Source organism: Dryobates pubescens, chromosome Z (assembly GCF_014839835.1).
Source record: "Dryobates pubescens isolate bDryPub1 chromosome Z, bDryPub1.pri, whole genome shotgun sequence".
Taxonomy (NCBI): domain Eukaryota; kingdom Metazoa; phylum Chordata; class Aves; order Piciformes; family Picidae; genus Dryobates; species Dryobates pubescens.
In genome coordinates, this window is record NC_071657.1 from 96,373,120 (window position 1) to 96,396,797 (window position 23,678).

Sequence of the window (23,678 nt, forward strand, 5' to 3'; positions counted from 1 at the left end):
CACCGAGATCAAACACATTAGGAGTGATTAATATGGAATATGGACTCACAATTTCACAGTTCTCAGAGCAAAAAACCTCACAAACCTCAGTATGCTGGAGCAGGACACACACCTTTCTGAGTCAGACAAGTAATGAGAGTTCACCAAGACAGCAATCATGCTGAAGGCAGCTTTGTACATAAGAAATTTTGATCTATCTCTAGCATGGGAAGTCTCCAGATGCATCAGCTGAGCTGAGCTGGGCAGGTCCATGCCACTGAACGCAGGGATCCTGGTACAGCTAGATCCTCACACATAGGTTTTCACTGAAAAACCCATGCTAGTGTACTAACTAGCTATGTAGCCCAAAGGCCAAAGCACCATTGCTAATACATTGGCAACACCAATTTTGAGACATCTACAGAAAGATGAGCAGATTGAACAAGGCTGTAAGAACCCAAGAGCCCAATTCTGTTCCCACAAAAATTCAAAAGCGTTTTTGCCATTAATTTTGTTTGGAGGATGCAGGTCTGCAGAAGAGTAATCAAGTTCAAATTGTTTGCAAGCTTAACAGTTTTAAGGCTGAATGATGAACACATCCAAACCTTAGGGGAAAAATTCTGCTTGCTCTTTTAGTCCAAAAATGACAATTAGAGTTTAAGCGGCACAGTTGAGCAGATCCAAACACCAGTTTAAAATTCAATCCAGAATCCAGAACACAGCCGCCAACTAAGAAGTATCTGGGGATGTCCAAATCAGTCCAAAGAATGCATAACACAAAACCAGCATTTACTTAAAAATCATAGTAAACGTATAAGAGCATGTAAATGTAAAGGCCAAAAAATAATTTGATTTACCAGGATATGAAATTCTGACTGGATTCTACAGCATGTGGGATTTTAAATTAAATTCCAGAAAGTCTGGAATTAGGTTTTCACTTCACATTGACAAATTACTTACTGAGCACCAGAATTCTAATTTTAAGTAGAAATAACAAACATGTAATGAGGAAACTTCTGTTAAGAGGGGAAGACAGTCTACTTGAATGTCACAGGTTGTTGGGTGATTTTTTTTCCTCCAACACCACAATAAAGGAATGAAGAATCATAAACAAAATCTTTAGAACTGTTTTTCTTATGTTATTAATTTAAACCATATCTCAGTTTTGGGTCTGTTACAGAAGCAGAGGCTTTTAAAGATGAGTTTAAACCTTTATGTACAAACAGTTCTCTATTTCAGTAATCAGACAGGTTTGTTTTAAGACAATAAGATGTGACAGGTAGCACATTTGCGGGAGATCTGCGAGTCCCTTGGTTGCTCTGCAAGATGCAGGTCTAAAGACAGAGTGACGTCAACCAGTCAAGAAGTGCAGCAATCCCCTGGGACTAGCTGTCATGTCTCATTGTCGTTATGAAGGGAACACGGTAAACAAGGAAGTCAGTCTGCAATTATAAATTTATGGATGCTTGTTAATGAGCATCTCAGACCTAGTCAGACAGCTTCTTTTAGAGTATTTTCAAATTTCACAGGCTGTTTCAGAATGGTCCTTCAAAACTGATTAAAGATGCCACCATCATCAGATTGTATGAGAAAAAATACATTAATATGTTAATACAACTACACTCAGAAAACCTGAGGAGCACACACCCCTATAAGTTTCAGCCATCAGCTCTTTTCAGTGGACAAATAATTGAGGAATGAAAAAAAATAGAGGAGAGGGAGAGAGGGATTTAATTCATAAAGGCACAAAAAAGAATGACCCAAGAGGACTCTAAGGACCAAATTTAATATATTTCTGGTTTAAGCCACACAGACAAAAATGAGGTATCAGAAATCATACATTGTGATTTATGCTAAAGGAATCCTTCAGAAAAATCCCCAGACACCTACACAAAAAGATAATGAGGATAAGATGATACAATTTAAATGCAGATCACCCAGACAGACACCTTCTTGGTCATTTAGTAAGTCCAGACTGATGGTTCTTGCAGCAGTTCTCTTACTCCAACTAGCTTTAAAATCAGGATAATAATTTGGATGAAAAAATACCTGAAGGCAAAACCCAGAAAAAAAGAAATAAAAACCTTTCTCTTAATATGAATTTAAAGATTATAAAAATATAGAATGCATCTAGAGCAGGAAGATATTAAAGAGAGAAACACTGATGATTTATAATGAGTGTTTGTATCAGACAGGGGAGTAGGGTTGGGATGGCAGTGGATAAGCAGTTCATAAAAGTGTCTTGGGCTACAGGTCATATACAATATAACACACTATCTTTTTTATGGGAGAGATTTACTTGCGTGACTGTTTAATCCTTTGCTGCATGCGTTGGTACACATATGATCCTTAAGAGAGACAATGCTGTTTCACATACAGTGTTTTACAGTATCCAGGTACTAGCTCACAGTTGGGAGTTTTATAATTATCAGAACATATTTCTCTCACATTAAACTAATTTTTCCATGATTTTCTGAACAACAAAGGCAAACATGCACTGAACTACCTAACAAAGCCTTAGTAGAAGTTTGTCCATGAGGAAAAAAAGGAGCAGGTCACAGAACATCTAAGACCCAGCTAAGAAAACAAGTTTTGTCTGAGGCTGCATTTTGTTTTCCCACTTTGGGGAAACTCATTACTACTCCCCCATTTTATACATTTACCTCCTTACAGATTATACCCAGGTGCTCCACATTGCATGACTCAAGCCAGTTTCAGAGCAGTGTGACAGTGAGCTCTGTAACAGTTTAGTGCAGGGGCTAAACTGCCTGCTCTCCCAAGGCAAAAGTGAGGGCAAGAGTAATACACAGATCTCAAGGCTGACAAAAAGAGGTAAGAATTTAATGTAACATATCATAAGCACAATGCATAATTACCTTAGCTAATAATCTAATTAATCTAATGATAGATGTGAAACCATTCTGGTCTAAAGGCACAAGAGGCCCAGTTTCCTTCTTTCTGTTCCCTATTCCATTTTGAAAAGTAGTACAAGGCAGGGGACAGCATAACATTGCAGCTGCAGCAGCTGCAGTGTATTTCTAGTCACCAGTGAACCCCCTCCCCCAACAGTGCCTGCAGACCCTTCACTGTACTCAAGCATCCACAAGCTGAGCAGAGCTCAACTGGAGGTCTGTTGTCCTGGCTCAAACAATTGAAGCGACTCTGAGAGAGACGAAGAAGTGCTGTGTGAAAACGACAGATTGAACTTCACGTGTTGTAAGTCTCTGCTGTATGTTGCTTTACACGTTCGTGTCACCAGAGGCCATTGCTTCAGCTCAACAAACCTTGCCACTGTCTGCTTAGGAAGTAATCCTGCCCATAAAGCTCCAAAATGTGGGCCACGGTGTTGGTCCACATTTAGACATTTCTATGGCAACATGAAAATCATATGATCCAAGTATAAATTTTTCTATGCAGTACTAACATAAGCGACCCGCAGAAGAGACTGATTAAGTTTCAAAATCATCTTAGTCATGTAATTGTAGCAGAATGTAGTACACAGCAAGGCAAAAAATAAAATAAAAAAAAAATATTTGGAGCATTTCAGGTGTAATTACATGAACTATAATTAAAACTTATGAAGGAATTAAAACATATAAAGGAATTCAAATACTAGAAACATAGTGATAACATTTTGTTCAGAACAGAAAAAAGGAAATTACTATGAATGATCCAAAACAGGATCAGGAATCTTATATTTGTATACAAGTGACTTCATTTTATCTGGATTCAAGATACTACAACATTAGCAAACCATTTGAAGGACACAAGGTTATAATGCTTGAATGTGATATATCCCAACAACCACACAGCACTTGATGTAGTTACAAGTGCCTTCCTTGTTCAAATCTCTGATACAAATGGATCCAAGTGGAATCAGACACCTTCCTGCTTAACAGCTGTAGCGGTATATAAAGTTACCATGCTGCAGATGTTTCTACTGTCCTTTTACAAACACAAACTCATTTGAACAAGATAAAGTAGTTAATCGTATGAGCTGCAGTACATCTCAGTTCAAAGAAAAGGTTAGTTTAAATTGTAGATTACACCAGCACATTTTATTTTGCACCAGAAAATGAAGAGGGGCACTCATACTACTGGACATGTTGTTCAGGGCGAGTAATCAATGTTTTGCGGAGGCAACTTCTGAAATGGCTAGTGGCTGCTCTACACAAAGCCTTACTTAGCTCCATTCTTGTTTTGGTTGTTGCAATTACATTTTCAAGTTGAAAATGGCAAGAAAAAAGGCCCCCTTTTTTTTGCTACAACAAGCGCAGTTTTTACTCTTGGTCAGGAAACAAAACTATGAAGATAAATCTGCCATAGCTTTAAAAAGAAAATTAGTAGTATTGTTCCTAAAGGAAGTTATAATCAGCATCCCTATCAGGAGTTGTATAACTCCAGGATTTAAGAAAACTGAAGTTAAGAGTCTACAGTAGATAAAGCAAAAAACTTCCTCTACAGAGCATCAATTTTTCTTGCTTTTCTCTTATTTCCAATATAGAATCGTATTTTCTTGAACTGATCATATTTACCTTATTATCAGCTTCCAGAGATATTTGCCAAAAGTTATTCCTATTTCATGGAGTTTTTTGGAGAGGGGTTTGGGTTTGAGTTTTTTTTGTGGGGTTTGTTGTTCAAGTTCTTAAATAGTTATCATAAATCAAGTTCCACAATGGTAAATTTTCAACTGGCTTGGAAAATAATACAGTTAAGTAATTTTTATCACTGGCATTTTTTACTTTTCACAACAGGAAAAAAATACTGTGAATGTGTGGAGCTGTGCACTGTCAGATCTTTCTATTTAGATCAAAACCTTTATTCCTAACTTCAAGAATGATGAACAACTTGCCCAAGGCATATGACTAAGGACTCAAGACAAACTTTATAGAGAAAACCTGCCTCTACAGTTTTTGATCACTTTGACTTAAGCCAGAGAGAATGTTCTTGTCAGAGATGAGCATGGTCTTTGCAGACACTGAGCACCACGAGAAACAAAGTCTAGACAGTCATCAGAAAATTGAGTATTAACAGAAGGCAGCAGCATGCCTCTGAGCTATGACAAGAGAAGATTTTGCCGTTTCCCTAGAGAGACTACTCTCTTGAGCAGAGTTCCCACTGGTGAACAAAACACATAAAATGCCTAATCACTCCGCAGCTTTCTAAGTGCTTTTGTCAGGTCATACCTACTGTGTGAGCTCAGGTCTAGTGTTCAAGTGATCAAATCCCTATTTTGAGGACACGGCCACAGCATTTAAATACATATGCCATGTAGCCTGTCTGCTGCTATAGCAGTGAGCACAGAGTAAAAGAGGGAGAAGGAAAGGACTCTGGTTTTACATTCCACCTTAGCTCTCATCTGGAGTATGGGAATGGTAGCATAGTAATTCCTGAATTCAACAAAAGAAGTAAATCTAACAGTGTCCTAAATTTCCTGTAATAGACCTATAACTTAATAGCAGTGGAGCCCCATAAAAATTAAATTGAGAAGAATGTTGATCTTTGAAATCTTTAAGCAAGTATAGTTTGATTCTTCTTTTATTTTTTTATTATTTTTTTTTAATGGCCAGATAGGTTTACATAAGGATACTGATTTTGCAAGAAAAAGTAACCTATAGATGTGTATCAATTTAGAAAAGTAAAGCAATAGCATTGCAAATCAGGCTTGGTAGAAATTGTCACAGACTGTTTTCAGCAGCTGCATTACAGTAACATTTTAGTATTGACCCTTCATCAATTATAGGCTCTAAACTATAGGAAGTATCAAGTGCATTAGCTATTTCCTGACAGTGAATAAAGGTTAAACATTTGTGTGCAGAATGAGCAACCTGAAAGTCATCTGAATCTACAAAAATTGGGTTTGGGTAGATTGGTTTGGTTACAGCAATGTTAGTCAGTCTATTAGTGTTTATGTACATTAGCATAATATTTAAGCATATTCAAGCCAGTTTTCCTCTAATCTGAAAACCTCAGCAGCTCATTACCACTGGCAGTTAAAATGATGCTGGACTTGGTGGCAGTGTGCCTAGCCTCACTGATGCTCACTGCAGCAAGCAAGCTTCTAAATCTTCACAGCATCCAGTGGGGACAATCAGAATGGTGCTGACTGTGAGAAAACTACAAGGATAGAAAAGAGATACCACACCTAAACAAATGCTGCAGAAGGCAGTTTCAAACTTCCTATGCTTTGTAAACTACAGAGACTTCTTTTCCCAAAGAAAAGGAGATTTAAGTAATTCCATTTATTTTCTCTTAAATCACCTGGGTTTCTAGTATTCATTCATCATGCTCCACCAAGCTATATCATGATTTACAGAATTTTTTGCTGATATAAAAAAACCTGGAAGCCCTCTCCAATGCCAAACAACAGTTTAGAGAGTTTAACTAGTGAGTAATAGGTTGATGAAATACCACAATCCAATTTTTTTTTTTTTTCCCCCAAAATATTTAGGACTTAAAGATTGCTTGCGGAAATGGTGATGTTTCCTAACAAATCAAGTGTTTCAAGAACAGACCACCCAAATGTATTACCATAAAAAGATGTCAGTTGCTTAATTACAAGATAGTGCACATTCATATTTTACTCCTCTCTTTTTTACTACTTTCAAACAACAAAACAGAACAAAATGAAACAAAACCACCAAAAAAAAAATATCCTCTCCAGGGAGTTAAAAGGTTTACAGCAGGAGGCAGGTTGAACTAACTTTGCTAGTAACCAACTTCCTCATGTTACAATTATTTTGGAAATCGTTTAACTTGAACCACGATAATATACATATAACACAAGGGAATAAAAACACTACCCCTTTTTGGCATCTGAAAGGGCTTTACTAAGACCACCTACAATGATTTAAACTGTAAGTACTTCCAACTAAAGTTAAAAATACTTGTATTTGCTTAACATAATTTATATAATTTCAACTTTCCCACACAGACTGGTCAAGAACTACTGTATTTCTACGTTCAGTGCAAAAAATACGGTGTTTCTTGAGCTACTTCAGAGATTTTACAATAGACCAGTTAAGCAACAGATTTCTCAGAGTCTCAACCAGTTTACTTTGAGAAGGCATACAATCAAATATTACTTAACCAGTACAATGTGAACTACAAATAATTTACATAAAAATGAATCTGCATGACGAAGTGCTATCCTTTATTTGCACCAGTCTGCGAACTCCCCGCAGGCAGCCGTTCAGATATGATCTCCTACCTTCTAAGGCAAATCAGTACAGTTTTTACTAAGACTTCATCAGGCCTTCTTAAATATTGCCTTAATTTACACCTTTCTCCCACAACTTCATTGTCCCTTAAAATGACTAAAAAGAGTTTTCTAAAAGATATGCAATAATATTATACCTGCATGTTCAGAGAGCTATCTGCCAACAGTATGCCCTAAATACCATGATAGCCTACTGAATATTTAACAGATATGGACAGTATTTTTAAGTTTGTGAGCAAAGTGCTGAAACAGCTACTCTACACTTCACTACTTAAAAGCCATATAGTGTGTTCACCACCATTTTACAGAATAGTAAAGTTTACTAAAGGGACTATCAGTATCTAATGAAAAGGCAATATGTATTGGCAATCCATTAAAAAAGGGTAACAAAAGGACAAAGTATTTAAACAACTGAATTTCACAGCAGATAATTTTAGTGGGTGTCATAAAATATGCCATACCTGTAAAAACATGAACATACTGAAGGGGAAAATGGAATAAAACTGGATCAGAGGTGTTCTGGCAAAGAAAGCAGGGAATGAATAGAGAGTTTTGTAAAAGAATTCAGAGATTTTGTAAAGGAATTCAGCACTGGTCCTTCTTTTCAGGGCAATTACCATACATTTCCCTCTGGGGCTGTGACAATAACTTTGGGGTTTCTTTCTAAATACATTGTGCTGCAGCCCTAGCATTTATTTTCACATACTCAGTAGATGACTATGCACTCGTCTCAGGTGGCTGCCACATTGGTGTACTTTCTTTGTGAACTTCAATTTGAGGAGATCCTATCCCTCATCTGAAACTAATCTACTGTGCAAAGAAACTTCTACTTATCTCCTTGCTGCACTTAAACTGTTTAAACCAGATGTGTCAAAGTTATTCTGCAAAAAGGGGCTGAATTCCATGCTTAATTATGCCCCATGGAGCAGGTCATAAAACTCATGCTATCGCTGACAAACTGTTTTTGATCCATTTTGAAGAGAAGCTGCTTTGGCCCAATGACTAAACACAGAAAACAGACCTATACAAATGGGGGGAAAAAAAAAAAAAAAAAAGAAAAAAGAAAAAAAAGGAAAAAAAGTTGTAGCCTTATTCTGTAAACTCCAGGAAAATATTCGTAGGGGAAAATGGTATTAGATATTAACACAGTATTTCTTGGCAAACAGTTGGGTAGAGCAATAAGACAAAAAATAGCTAGCAATGTGGATACAGAACTAGATCAAGTTTTCATCACTTGGGAAGTATCCCACCTGCCAGGTCCTGCAGCAGAGTGACTGGAAGAAGTTCACACCCTTCCTATGTGACAGTGCAGTGTGGCTGAACTGTAAGACACATGATGGAGTCATCCTAGAACATATCTCTCTCAAAAAAAAAAGAAGTGAGGAGAGTGCATTAAAGGATAGAGTTCCAGTGATTCTGTTTTATAGCAAAGACATCTCCACCCTCCATCTCCAACTGCAGTCAGAGTACAGCTATTGTGAATGCAAATTTGCAGCTTAGGAATGAGTAGAAAGTGGCCCTAGAACAGGACTGTGGTAAAAAAAATAACAAGAAAAAAAGAAAAACAAACCAACCAATCAACTCCCCCCAAAAAAATAATCACCAAACTGGGTCATTAAATCCAGTGCATTACTGAAACTTTCTCCATTAGCCTTTTCAACCCATGCATCACTGGAATTGAGAATTTTTCATACTTCACTGTAGCACAGAGCTTAGTGAATCAGCACTGCCTCATACCTTGTTTGCTCCTGACAGTCTCCCTAAAACATGTTTTTTCTTAAATTACAAAAACAATAAAAAAGCAAAAGCAAACAAAACAAAAAAAACCAACCAAACAAAACAAAAAGGATTTCTGCAGTGACTATAGAATCCTAGAATTATTAGGGTTGGAAGGGATCTCGAGGATTGTCTAGTTCCAACCCCATTGCTATGAGCAGGGACATCTCGCACTACATCAGGCCACATCCAGCCCAGCTTTAAAAACCTCCAGGGCTGGGGCTTCTACCACCACCCTGGGCAGCCATTTCTAGTCTTGGTCTATTCCCCCTAGTCTCTCACCAGCTATCTTGTAGGCCCCCTTAAGATACTGGAAAGCCACAATAAGGTCTCCTCAGAGCCTTCTCTGCTCCAGACTGAATATCCCCAATTCTCTCAGTGCGTTCATAGGAGAGGTGTTCCAGCCCTCTGATCATCCTCATAGTCCTTCTCTGGACACATTCCAGAACATCCATAGCCTTCCTGTAATAAGGGCTCCAGAACTGGATGTAGTGCTCCAGGTAGGGTCTCACCAGAGCAGAGTAGAGGGGGAGAATCACCTCCCTCAACCTGCTAGCTATGCTTCTCTTGATGCAGCCCAGGATCTGATTGGCTTTCTGGACTGCACACTGGTCATTCATGTTGACCTTCTTGTCCACCAGCACCCCAAGTCCTTTTCTTCAGGGCTGTTCTCAAACCAGTTATTGTCCGGCCTATACTGGTGCCTGGGATTGCCCTGACCCAGATGCAGGACCTTGCACTTGGTCTTGTTGAACCTCATGAGGTTGTCACGGGCCCACCTCTCCAGCCTGTCAAGGTCCCTCTGGATGCCATCCCTTCCTTCCAGCGTGTCTGCTGCACCACACAGCTTGGTGTCATCAGTAAACCTGCTAAGGGTGTATTCAATGTCACTGTCCTTGTGGCCAACAAAGATGATGATGATGATGATGATGATGATTATTAATAGATTATCACATGAACATACAAACAAAAGACAATTTATAAAAGTGGAATAAATTTTTACCTTTAAATATATTTTAAAAGTTTATATAAATATAAAACAACACATGAAACATCATCAGCTAACAATTCCACCTGTCTTCAGACTGACGTATGTAAAAGCAGAGCTGGGATTTAGCATTAACAGGATCCATTTGTGAGATATTAGTCTCTAAAATGTAAGCATTGTAAAGAAAAGGAGTTAGGTGGAAAGATGGGTGTCTAGATGTGACAAGTAGATAAAGAGGTTGAACTGTCTTTGAAGGAACTAGTTTGTATTACAAAACAGAGACCAAGATCGCTATACCAGTCCTTTTTCTACAAGTTGCTTAGGAAAATGTCATCACTTCTGCTAACACTAGTGTTTTTAAAGTCCTTGGATCATAAAATACTGCTTTTTGAACACTTTCTGCAACAAATTCTGTTATTAAGAACCTTTGTTTTGAAAGCATTCTATAGGCTTTTCACAGGCAATGCTAGCTAACTCCTTATTAAGTACGTAATTAAAAGCTCCTTCCTCTTCACCAATGGGGACACAGTCATATCATCCCATTTTCTCTCTAGTTTCAGTGTTTTATCCATATTCTGCTAACAGCAAAATGTTATGTATTACAACACTGACACAGAACAGGTTGCCCAGGGAGGTGGCTGGGGCCCCATCCCTGGAGATATTCAAGGTGAGGCTCGACAGGGCTCTGGGCAGCCTGACCTAGTTGAGGATGCCCATGCTTACTGTAGAAGGGGTTGGACCAAATTAACTTCAGAGGTCCCTTCCAACCCAGACTATTCTATGATTCTATATGAAAATTATCTAGGAACAGCAGAAAGAACAGAGAAAGAAGCACAAATTATCACCAAGGGTTATCTTAATACTTCATGCAAGCACTACTGCCTAATGTATTTATCTGCAACAGAACCTTCCACCCAAGTTAAGGAGGGTCTTCAACCTGAACTCAACTTGATAGCTGGCTTCCGTCAGGTGACATACCCCTTGGCCTGCAGTTTGCCACAGCTAAACTGTACCAGCAGGTATCTGCTATACACTAAATGTATAGCATGTATACACTAACTGAAGCATGTAAAATTTTCAATTTAAGTGATGCATGGGTTCAAAAGGTTAAGGGAGAAATCCTTGACCCGGCCACACCACCTGGCTTGGGCAGAAAACTTTGCCTACAATTCACTGGTAGATATCACATATCCCACCTTGGTTCTCCATATGGGTATCAGGGAACCACAGCAAAGAGAAACAGGACCTCTGAAGCTCGCTTAGCACGACTCCAGCAAAAGCCTGCATGAACACCATTATCAGGCAGGTCAGTTTTAGCTTTATCCCAATGAGTCTTTAAAACCTATGAAGAGAGACACCACAAATCATCTGTCCCAGTACAGCCATGCTTTCCTGGGTGAGATTTCATTTCTGATGTGCACCCTATGACAAAGAAGCCATACTTTTACTCCATATATCACATCACCTGGTTCTATCAAGAAGAGTTTGATTTTATTATCTATCTAACTGCTTTTCAAGTTGCTAATCTAATTGTGTTTTAGAGTTTCCTTTGCCAGTTCCCTTGCAGTCTCTCTTGGTAAGGAAGTGGGATTTGGCCACCCTGGCAGATTGCCATTGGAATCTCTCCCACATGCCTGCTGACCTGGCAACCCCCTGATTGAAATGTAGTATCCACAGTGGAAAACGAAGGGCACAATAATTTGTCTGTAGCTCTGTAGAGCTGCTGCTAACACCCAGAACAAAATTTGGAACACGTGCTCATGGTGCTAATCACTCATGTGCAATCTGCGCAATGAAAATGTAACCAGAAAGAGAGATCCAGATGGTAGTGGCTAGAACTGAAATGTAATTAGTTCAGTCAATACAGTAATATATTTTTAGATCTTCCACTAGTCAAAACAAGAGATGTTGCTCAAGCAAATTTAACATTGCTTAAAAAAAATAAAAAAAATTGCAAAAACTGTATGAATTCTAATTCTATAGAGACTTTTTTTTCTGACAACTTAGGCAAGAGCTGGAAAGCATATTTTAATTCATACAATGACTAAAAGTAAGAGCACTGCCAGAAAATATGATTTGGAACAATTCTTGGAATACAGAGGTTCATCTGTTTTGCAAAAGAATCAGAAGCACATAAGTATAAGCAGTTATTTTAAACTTGCCTATTAAGCAAGGACACCAATAGCTAACAGATGTGGTTATTTGCAAATGATTTCAGCAAAACATACATAATACACATGACAAGACTTCCCCCTTTGCCCCCTCGCCAATCCATACAATGATTGAAACCTGGGTCCTGGAAGAGACACAACAATACAAACCTATACCTATAAAATGCAGCATTTGTCTGAGGAGCATTGAAGTGCATATTTAATTATTCTTGTGGTAACAGTATCTTTCAGATGATTTCACAGCGAAGTTGGATTGTAAGAAAATTAATCTAGATTGTCATTTCCCAGAACTATTTAAACCACTCAATAGAACGTTGCTTTTGTTGGAATTTTTCAGTCTGGAATAAGGAAAACTGCTTAGGCTCTGAAGGATCTTTCTTAAGAACAGACCTAATTGTTTCCAAATACACCCCAGAATACCGAATAAACCCAAACGTTTGCAAAACAGTTTAAGCACCATAGCTTTGATTATCACCGATATGTAACACCCATAATAACATTGTTTGGATCTGTTTCAATAAGTGCTACACAAACATATTAAGAGTGAAAACACAAGAGGAAAACATTTCATCTGGGAGGAAAGAAATGAATGAGACATCAGCCAAGTAAAAAAGTGTCTCTAGTTGCCTAAATGGCAAATTTCAAGTAACAGCAGTCAAGAGTACAAAACTGTAGAAGGGCAGCTGAACTGAACATCCCTATGAACAGGCTGTCACAAGGAGAAGGTGCTGTGTACTGTAAAGAGAGGCAACAAGGCTCTTGCAATCAACCGGGCAAAAAGCTAGGTTGAGTGTTTCTAATTATAAAATAATGCTGTTCTTAAGTTTGAAATAAAGACCTTAACCTTTCTAGTTAACAAAAATAAGCACCAGGGGGTTTTGTGGAGGGGAGGTGCTGTTTGTTTTGGTTTGGGTCTTTACTTTGCTATATTTAGGGTCCTATATAGGACCTGTACCAGGAGAAGGGGGAAAAAAAAAAAAAGACAACAAAACCAACCAAACAAAAAGCCCTACCCCAAGGCCCTAGAAAGTCAGACAAGGCAGCGAGGAACTGGGTTCTCCATTTCAAGAAGTGCGTAGGGTAAGCTATGGATGTTTGGTTAGGTTTGTGTAATGTTGCATTTCAGTGGTTAGAGAACTTCAGTGGAGTGGTGAAGAGTCCCACTGGCTCAATGCAGGATAGTTGTGGTAGCCAAGATAACAGCAATAAACCACTTTAAAATGTCTGGTGAACCACAAGAGAGTTGTGTTCCAATGACATCAAAAATACACGGCAAACAGACCATTAAAATCATTCACTCAAAACACATCTGACAGTTTTCATGGGGTCAGACTGAAGATCATAGATTTATTTATCTATTTAATAATTTTTGAGAAGTTACAAACCCTTTTGTATGCAGGCTGAGCTAAAATTGCTCTCTCAGTTGCTGCAAACATGGTTCGACTTCTGTTTTGCTTTTTTGTTTTGTTGGGATTTTTTACTATTTTACTTTCACTTTTCGCCTACAGTTTTATGAAACATTCCTAGTTTCTGTAACCTTCTACCCACATTGAGCAATCTAGAATTGTAAACCAGAGTAGAGCTTTCAGGCTGAACACAGCATATTCTTCACTCTCCTAATCCTGCAGAACCTCATTTGCCTCGCATCTGCAGGGCTGGAGCACTGCCAGCGACAGGTCTGTGCTTCACGGCACCATTTCTTCAACGCCTGTAGGGATTTCCACTACAGAATATAATTCTGACCATATCTTACTAAAAGTTGATTCCATTCGATGATAGCCTGCACAAATTTAATCAAGGGTCTTGCTTAATTTTTGGAATAGCTGGTATTCTGAGTTAATAAGGAAATTCACTCCCTGATTCACACTCCTATGATTACTAGTGATTTTGGCAGCTTTGGAGTTCAGACCCAAAGCTCAAGTGGCACAGAAGTAAAACCACTGTTTCCCCCTTCAGCAAACTGGCTTTTGAAGTCATTGCTGTAACACAGTGGGCAGCCAGCTTCTGGGCATAAACACAGGACAGTTTTTAGGACTAACCACCATGCACTCTCCACAGATTCTAAACTAAGTTTAAAATAATATTTGCATGAAGAGAAACTATGGCTGTCGAGAGAGCTAATTTTATCCTGGTATGGTTGGAATATTGTACCTGCTGATCTTACTCAGAAAGTAAGTAGTTTCCTTTAATACAAAATTAGCTTTGGGCGTAACTATTATTTGTTTTTCAGCAGAACCTACAAACCATCTCTATTTGTTAGTAACTAAATGTAACAAAAAAGATGTTCTCCACACCCATGAAGTCTAATTTTAGAAGCCAGAGGCTCCTGAAAAACCCAGGTGAGCCAACAGCTGGCTCTCATCTTCCTTCAACCACAAATGGAAAGGTGGAAAGTCCTAAAGAAGGCACAGCCTTTATTCTATTATACCTTTTCTCCATCTCTTTACCCTTTCTTCCACTCCATGCCAGCCAACAACTTCAATTGCTGCTGACATTCATTCTCTCCCTCTCAAGGGATAAGTGCCATCTCCTTATTGCTGTAAGAAGGTAGTATTCATCATCAGAAAACTTCTTTCATTGTAGATAGTCTAAGATCTGCCCTAGATTACGTATTTTTTGTTTGTATTTTTTTTTTTTGCTTTCTGGCAGAACTATACAAGAAGAAAGCCTATATTTTGAAACTTAAAATTCACTTGCTAAATACTCTTCATGGTTACTTCTGTCTTCGCAAGATTATCATATTCTACACTTCCATTTCTACCAGATGCTGCAAATCACTACAGAATATTCTGATTATTTTTTTTTTTTGGCCATATGAAAACAACTTCTAATAAAATCAATTTCCATATTTCATCTTTGCTTTTCATTTAAAAAAAAAATTAAATTTGGAGTACTTTTCTCAAATTGAGTATTTCCTGCATTTCAAATTATGATTAATGGCTCCATAGGTCTGAAATGGTTCCATAGGTCCATTCATCTGAAATATTAATTACTGTATAGCTGAGTGTTTGTGTGTGCACAACAAGGCAACACCCTCAAACTAAATTATCTTTCTCAAGAAGACTCTCCTTTATTTTTATCATGGTAGAATTTACAATCCCCATCAGAGACTGTGGCCTCATAGAATACATAGAATAAACCAGGTTGGAAGAGACCTTCAAGATCATCACGTCCAACCCATCAACCAATCCAACACCACCCAAACAACTAACCCACGGCACCAAGCACCCCATCAAGTCTCCTCCTGAACACCTCCAATGATGGCGACTCCACCACCTCCCCAGGCAGCCCATTCCAATGTGCAATCACTCTTTCTGTATAGAACTCACTGTATGATATGCTGCTGTACAGAACTAGTCAGCTCCACCCCAAGAGAGTTCACCAATCTGTACTTGTCCTACAACGCAGGTAAATACAGTGTAGATGTTCAGTTCTTCAAAACCAGCCTGGGATAAGATGCTCAAGAGCATGGACCATCAAGCAATGACTGTATCTTGACTATCCACATTTTTTAAAAAAGACTAGCTAGTACTTGGGCTTAAAAACATTTCAAGTACTGTATTAGAAGACAAACATCAAACTGACTTTGACACTTTATAAAAGCAAGCGTGACTAAAAATGAGCACATTTCTAACTGCTGGAGCAGTCAAAAAGCAGTGATTTTGCAAAGGCAAACTTTTTTTTTCCATATGGAAAGAGGTGTGGTAAATGTTTCAGTCCAGATACAAACCAAAGAAATAAAATTTGCCTTTCATATTACTAAAACCAATTCCAAATAAAGTAACTTGGAGGGTCTTCTCTATTTCACTCATCCCATGATGGTTCTCAGGGCTGCACAATGACAGCTTATCTGACAAACAGAAGACATTCATTATTTGGTTCTATCATTTGGCCCAAGCTGTTGACTTGTACCCACTGCAAGAAATGCTGCATTTAAGAAACAGAGGCTCAGATCCAAATCTTACAATGAATGTGTAACACAAACAGATGCAATATCTAAAGAGGAAATAAAGCTTGTCAGAATATTCTCAGCACAGTGGCAGGTGACACCAAGGTTTCATACATACATACATTATATATATGCACATGCATATATATAAACAACAAAAATAATACTTATGGCAAGTTTCTTTTGTGTATAGGGACAAACATAGAGGCTGTAAATGCTTTCATGTCCAAGCAGAGGCCAGAGACAAGTAGAGTCCCTCAAAGATCAGTACCAACAGCACATATACTAAAACGGGAACGATACAGAGAAGATTAGCGTGGCCCCTGCGCAAGGATGACACACAACTTGCTGAAGAGTTCCACATTTTTTACCATCCCTGGAGGTGTTCAAGAGGGGACTGGATGTGGCATTTGGTGCCATGGTTTAGTAGTCATGAGATGTTGGGTGACAGGTTGGACTTGATGGTCTTTGAGGTCTCTTCCAACCTTATTGATTCTATGATCTTTCTTGGTGACAGTGGCACGGAGTGCACCCTCAGCAGGTTTACTGACGACATCAAGCTGTGTGGTGCAGCAGACATGCTGGAGGAAAGGGATGGCATCCAGAGGGACCCTGACAGGCTGGAGGGGTGGGCCCATGACAACCTCACAAGGTTTAACAAGATCAAGTGCCTAGACCCTGTGCTGATCCCTGGCGCACTCCACTAGTTACAAGCCTCCAGCTAGACTTGACACTACTGACCACCCCTCTTTGGTCTCTATTTTGTAATCAGTTCCTAATGCATCTCACTCTCTGTTCTTCTATCCCACACTACCTAAGCTTGCTCACAAGGATGTTATGGCAGTGTCAAAAGCCTTACTAGGATCAAGGTAGAGTACATACCCTGGTCTCTCTGCATCTACCCATTCAATTATATCATAGAAGGCTATCAGATTAGTCAAGCAGGATTTCCCCTTGGTAAATCCATGCTGACTGCTCCTGATCATCATCATCTCTTCCAAGTGCCTAGGGATGACCTCCAGAATGACCTTCTCCATTGTCATTCCAGGGATGGAGGTGAGGCTCACTAGTCTGTAGTTTCTTGCAACCTCTTTCTTGCCCTTTTTGAAGACTGGAGTGACATTGGCTTTTCCCCAGTCCTCAGTCACCTCTCCTGTCTGCCAGGATTTTGCAAAAATGATGGAGAATGGTAGAGTGGCAACATGAGCCAGCTCTCTCAACACTCTTGGGTGCATCTCAGCAGGGCCCATGGACTTGTGAATATTCAATTTATTTAAGTGATCCCTAACCCAGTCTACACCAGCCAGTGGAGAGTTTTGCCTCCTCTAGCCTTTCTCTCCTTCATCCAGGGACTGGAGTTCACAGGGGAGTTCAGTCTCAGGAATAAAGACTGAAGCAAAGAAGGCATTTAGCAACTCTGCCTTCTCTGCATCCTCAGTTATCAGGGCTTCCTCCTCGTTCATCAGTGGGACCACACTTTCCCTATTCTTCCTTCTACTACTGACATATTTGAAGAAGCCCTTCTTGTTCTCTTTTACATCCTTTGCCAGTTTCAGTTCCAAGAGGGCTTTGGCCTTCCTTGTTGCCTTCCTACATGCTCTAGCAACTACTCTATAGTTCTCCCATGTGACAAGTCCCTTCTTCCATGAACTGTAAGTATCCTTCTTCCATGAGCTTCCCTTCAGAAGCTCCTTGCTCATCCATGCAGGTCTCCTGGCATGCCTACACCATTTTTTACTCAAGGGAACACACCTAACTTGGGCTCAGAGGAGTGGCATTTAAAAACTGTCCAACTTTCTTGTGCTCCTTTACACTCCAGAGTCTTAGCCCATAGGATTCCTGCAAGTATATTTCTGAAGAGTACAAAGTTAGCCCTGCAGAAGTCCAGGGTTGCAATCCTACTTACTGCTCTGCTTCTACCCTGTATAATACTAAACTCCACCATGTCATGATCACTGTCACCAAGGCTGTTCCTGACCTCAGTGTCCTTAACCAGTCCTTCTCTATTAGTTAATACAAGGTCCAGCGGTGCACCTCTCCTTGTTGCCTCCTTCACTACCTGAATCAAGAAGTTATCATCAACACACTGCGAGAGCCTTTTGAACTGGCTGTGCCTGGCTGTGTGGGTTTGCCAGCACATGTCAGGGTGACTGAAGACACCCATGAGTACCAAGGAGTGCCTACTAGAGGCTGCCTCCAGTTGACTGTAGAAAGCCTCAGCAGCATCTTCTGCTTGATTTGGTGGTCTATAGTAGACCCTCACAACAGTTTCACCTATTTTTTCACATCCCTTAATTCTTACCCACAAGCTTTCCACCTGTTCTTCCTCCCACCCTTGATGGAACTCAACATATCGCAGTTGCTCTTGCACATAGAAAGCAACATCACCACCTCTCCTTGTTGGTCTATCTTTCCTGAACAGTACATACCCATCTAGGACAACACTCCAGTCATGGGAGCTGTCCTACCATATTTCAGTGATTCCAATTACATCATAGTCATGCAACCTAATGCAGATCTCCAACTCCAGCTGCTTATTCCCCATGCTCTGTGCATTGGTATATAAGCATTTCAGAGAGGGAGTGAATCCATTAGTTTTCAATCCTGCTGTCTGACCACTCCTAGCCACCTCCATGGCCACCAACCTACCAGTGTTTCCCTGTTGGCTCTTGCATCTTCCCCAACACATGGCTCATTACTCCCTACCTTCGCTGAAGTAGCAGTGGAGCTGGCACACCACTTCTCAAGCATCCCAGGCTTGTTTCCAGTGAGTCCATTTTTTTTCCCCTTCCCCACTTTGAACCTAGTTCAAAGCTCAATTTATGAGCCCAGCCAACCCCTGAGATACAAAACTTCTCCCCCTTTGAGAGAATAGATGGCTCAACTTGAGCCACCAGCATGCACTTGCAGCCCAAAAAGCCAATCAGATCCTGGGCTGCATCAAGAGAAGCATAGCCAGCAGGTTGAGGGAGGTGATTCTCCCCCTCTACTCTGCTCTGGTGAGACCCCCCTGGAGTACTGCATCCAGTTCTGGAGCCCTTATTACAGGAAGGATATGGACATGCTGGAACGTGTCCAGAGAAGGGCCAGAAGGGTTATCAGAGGGCTGGAGCACCTCTCCTATGAACACACTGAGAGAGCCGGGGCTATTACGTCCGGAGCAGAGAAAGATCTGATGAGACTTTATTGTGGCCTTCCAGTATCTTAAGGGGGGCTACAAGAAAGCTGGTGAGGGACTTTTTAGGATGTCAGGAAGTGACAGGACTAGGGGGAATGGAGCAAAAATAGAAATGGGTAGATTCAGATTAGATGCTAGGAAGAAGTTCTTCACCATGAGGATGGTGAGACGCTGGAAGAGGTTGCCCAGGGAGGTGGTGGAAGCCCCAGCCCTGGAGGTTTTTAAAGCTAGGCTGGATGTGGCTCTGAGCAACCTGATGCAGTGTGAGGTGTTCCTGCCCATGGCAGGGGGTTTGGAACTAGATGATCCTTGAGGTCCCTTTAAACCCTAACAATTCTAGGATTCTATGATCATGATAAATGGAGTAGATGAACACTACACTTCACACTGGCTTGCAAATGTTCCTCCTTAAACACTTCTTTGCATGAGAAGTGGAGTCATGAATAAAGATCTCTTTCTCCTCATAGCCATTAAATTCCACTAGGAATCCCCAAGCAATCTCTTTTTTTCCAAAGTGTGAAAAACAAACAAACAAAACAACCCACAATGCATTGACAGCATTTATCAACCAAATGGATGCTGTGCTTTTTCTAAATATAAAAAAAATTAATTAATTTTAGGAGCATATAAAAAAAAACATTCAATCCTACTGTGATGATTACACTGAAGTTTCTGACAGACTCCCACAGATACCATTTCAGACTTGTAACAGTAAGTTACTGAGTAGGTAACACTTTACATACAAATCCTTAAGGTAAATTGGGAGCAGTAGCTCATGTAAACACAACTGTTCTCAAAACTACCCGCTGAACCATTGTTCACATCCTTGCCATTTATCAATTAGTATCAGCACCTCATGCTAAGTTGACAAGTGCTACTGTCCAAACTAAAGTTTGCAGCCTCAAGGAAAAAAAATCGCTTACCAACAAAAAAATATAAATATTAAAGCAGATAAATAAATAATCAGGACAAGGCCACTGAGATTGGAAAGGAAAGGTCTGCCACCTTTCTTTTACATCTGTATACTTCCCTTCTCATTCTCACTCCTCTTCCACCATTCTCCAGAACTTAACAGGAGATCAAAGGATCCTCCACCCATTTGAAATCATGCCAGAGGCTGCGAGGCTGGAGCACACATCCAGGGCAGAACTTCAGAGAAAGCAAACACAACTGCATCTGCGTGATCAACAGAGGTTAGTAGTTTTTTTAAACAGTAGAAGTCACATGTTCACTGGCTTCAAAATCGTAAAAATGGGGTCTGTGGTTGATACACCAGTCCTAACAAAGTTAAAAACAAATGAATACTTAGATAAGGGTAGTTTTTTTTGGTTGGGTTTTTATTGGTGGTTTTTGGTTTTGCTGTTGCTTTTCTTAAACTCAAGCCTGGTTTCATTGTCTAGGAAATACTATTTTTTGAAACCTGCTGGTTCTTTATAAATGCTTAAGTTCATATTCAGCATGATTCAACCTAATTACTATTAACATGTCTGCAAAAATATCCTTATCCTTTTCAAGCTGCTTGAATGTGGGATTCTTTTTTTTTTTAAGTGTTTTCTTTATAAGTTTAGCTGGCTGTTTTATAATTTGTCACCTTTTGTCTTCTTTCACCAGAATGTCATTAAGTCTTTAATTTGGTGTTTCCTGTTGTCTGCAGAGGGATATATGCTGTTTTAAACCTAAAGGACTGCAGACATAGATGGTGGGTAAAATCTGTGAACCATAAGTAAATTCTTATAAGGAACATACAAAAAAGATTGTTCTTCAGTCAGACTTAAGCCATTACTTTCTTCAAAAGAAGAAAAGACACAAGTTAAGAAAAAGGCACCGCCAAAGACCTTCTGCCCAAATGTGCATCTCCATGAAGTTTCCTGCTGAGTGCATATGAATGCACTGCGATCTGGGAAAAGGATCCAAATAGGATTTCAAACATCCAAAAATTTTAACTCAAACATTTAGGTATTTCACCATGCTGCTATTCATTCATTCACTGATTTTTTTTGTCTTAGTTTAAAGAGATGCTAAACAAAAGGAGAAGAGCTCTACATGTATTTACATTCCAAAACTAAGCTCCCCTTACCACCCCCCTAGTCTGTCTTCCCTTCATAGCTAAACAAACCGTAAAGTCTAGCCCTATGCCCTTGAAGCAAAGTCACAAACAGAGTAAGAGAAAAGTTTAGTCTTTCAAGAAGAAAAGACAAAAAGCATTTTTAATCTATTATAGCTGCCCATGTTGTTTTGACGATGAATGGCATTGCATTCAGATATATGCAGACTAAACTGCTGGAGGAGTGGGATCGATTTTTTAAAGTTTTGGCTCTAGCAAGTTTTGTGCTTTAACATGTTCCTAGTCATTAATAGCCTCCCCTGTCCTACTGCTAAGACTGCCTCTTCTATACAGTGATACATTTTGCAGAACTGCTTTGCAAACAAAACCCAAGGATAAATATTTTGCCATGTAAAAAGTAGCCAAGAACAACTGTCAGCTCTCTGTTGGAGCAGAGGGGTTTCCATGGGGAAGTCTGACCAACTTCTGCCACCTGTGTCACATTCAGCAGCAGGGCCCTTCCAGGAGCTGCTAGGTGCTTTAGTCACAACAGGCCACATGTTGTAAACACCAAAACCTACAGGATTCTCCCATTTCTGATGCAGCTGGTACAAAACTAAGGGGCTAGGGTCCAAGTCTTTCCTAAGGAGATGAGAATCTAAATAACATTAATAAACCCCACATCAACCCATCTGGAAACTCCACAATATATTCTTTTTGTGCTGAACACTTACTAGCACTTGAGTTCTCTGCTGTGAAAGAAGTATCTCACATGAAGCAGGGGAAAGCATGAGAACAGTACAGGAATGTACTTCTGAATTAACGAGGCAGTTCCTTCGTACACAGAACAATGCATTTAACACACTTTCTAAAAAGTATTCATAATTATGCTGGTTTCTGGCTGTGAATCATATTTTAAAATCTTTGTCCAGTACATACAATTGAAAGCTTTTACACACCAGAGTTTTTCTGTAGTGCACTCTAATCTTATATAATTTTTCATGCTTACAATATTATAATAATGTATTTACCTAGCAAGGTCTCTTTGATGACAGTGGTAAACATGATTTTTGATGCACTTGAAAACTGTCGTTTTTTAATATTAAAAGGACTTGTTGAGATTGTAGTGACAAGGATGATATAGTGAACTGCATCCTGTTCACATTCTAAGTTCTTCCTCTAAGACACTGCTAAGCATCACCTTCTTTCCCCCCCACCCCCAGCATTAAACACTAAGTGACACATTTCTTAAAACATCTTAGACTACTGTTTCTGACCATGTTCACAATGTGTTTTGCTTTGTTATTCAGATTCAGCTGTAAAGGCTGAAGGATTCCAGAACATGACTTTCCATTTGGCTTATCTGAAAAAGTTTTGCCCTCCTCTGTGCCAAAAATACAAGAGTTTTATGATCTTGAAAGCTGTACAATGCTGATTTCCCTGTATTTTGCTATCAAGTATGAGGCAGAAATTCATAGTCTGTGTTTGTACAATGTATTTAACTGGTCATGCCCAGCATTAATTTACATTCTTATAATTTTTGAAAGCCTTTATTTGTCTTTTTATTACTTCATAAATAGTTACAAGGTTTTTTGAAGCTGTATGCTGTCACAAACTTGAAAGACAAATTCTCCTAGAAATAGTCAAAACTTTTGTAGCAGCCTGTCTACAGGAAAACATGGAAGTACTACAGCTATTCCATTCAAACTCCCCCACAAACATTCTTACTAAAAGCTTTTTTGTGGTTTATCTTAATTCACTTTCAAAGTGGCCTAAAAAAAGGCAGTCCTAACATCCTCTCAGAGAGCTACTGCAGAAGAACTATTCCTTGATATTTTGGGTTGCTTCTCCATGCAGACAAGCCTTAAGTGATAATTTTCTTGGCATACTTCCTAATGTTACATCATCCATCACAATATTTCACTCTTTTGGAAACAACTTTGTGGGTAGATACAGGTATTCAGCATCCCAAGGCCTCTAAATTCTTCCATATACCTCATCTATAAAAGGACTGGTCAATATAAATATGTTTTCACCAAGCATTTGTATAGAGAAAGTGAAGTCTGAAAATTTCCTATTCTATTCTGATGGGTTTTGCTGTTATCTTTCCTTGATGGGGTGCTTGGTGCCGTGGGTTAGATGTTTGGGTGGTGTTGGATTGGTTGATGGGTTGGACGTGATGATCTTGAAGGTCTCTTCCAACCTGGTTTATTCTATGTATTCTATATTCCTAGAAGGAAATTTTCCATCAAAATTAAAGTTCCCCAGCTTTTTGTGAATTAATCAAGAAAACTGCTATTTCAGTCTGGGAATTTATGTGTTTAGAATTCCAGAAACTCTTTACATAAACTTTAGGTCTTGACTTGAAATTGTT

General features: G+C 39.4%; 1 protein-coding gene and 1 pseudogene across 2 annotated transcripts in view; one reads left to right on the plus strand and one right to left on the minus strand.

The window, feature by feature from the left end:
- The window catches only part of ARL15 (ADP ribosylation factor like GTPase 15), a 260,425-nt gene that overhangs the window by 68,065 nt on the left and 168,682 nt on the right, over positions 1 to 23,678 (minus strand). The window lies entirely within an intron of this gene.
- Positions 16,350 to 16,450, plus strand: LOC128899539 (U6 spliceosomal RNA; annotated as a pseudogene).